Raw genomic sequence first — 477 nt, 5'->3', positions numbered from 1 at the left:
AGCAGCATTATGGTTAAGAAAAGTAGTTTCTTATTCTGATTACACTATTTTCTCCTTATCTATTAACAATTATTCATTTTATTCATTGCTATTCATTCTATCTATTTACCTACTTAAATTATGCTTATCTGTGAATATTATTATCATTACTTTTTGACAAGTGGTACGTGGCAACTTTACGAGATCTCGAGGGTTACGGCGCTAAAAATGGAAGCGAACTATTGGCCTACATCAACGCCGTCTACTTGAGATAATAAACAACATCCAAATGCAATTGCAGAAAATGTAAGTGGCAGTGTTTAAAATAGAATAAATTTGTTTTTAGATCAGACCTCGAATCTGATCTGATGTTGCAGATAATTTGAGTGTTTGGGTGTTTGTTGGAAGGACTACGGGACTACAATTCATTGTATAATCTTATTAAAACAATATGAAGTAGTTATGTGTGATTGGTATGTTTCTTGTTATAACCTTTGA

This window comes from Penaeus monodon, chromosome 29 (genome assembly GCF_015228065.2).
Source record: "Penaeus monodon isolate SGIC_2016 chromosome 29, NSTDA_Pmon_1, whole genome shotgun sequence".
NCBI classification, from domain to species: Eukaryota; Metazoa; Arthropoda; class Malacostraca; order Decapoda; family Penaeidae; genus Penaeus; species Penaeus monodon.
This window is presented reverse-complemented; position numbering follows the sequence as displayed.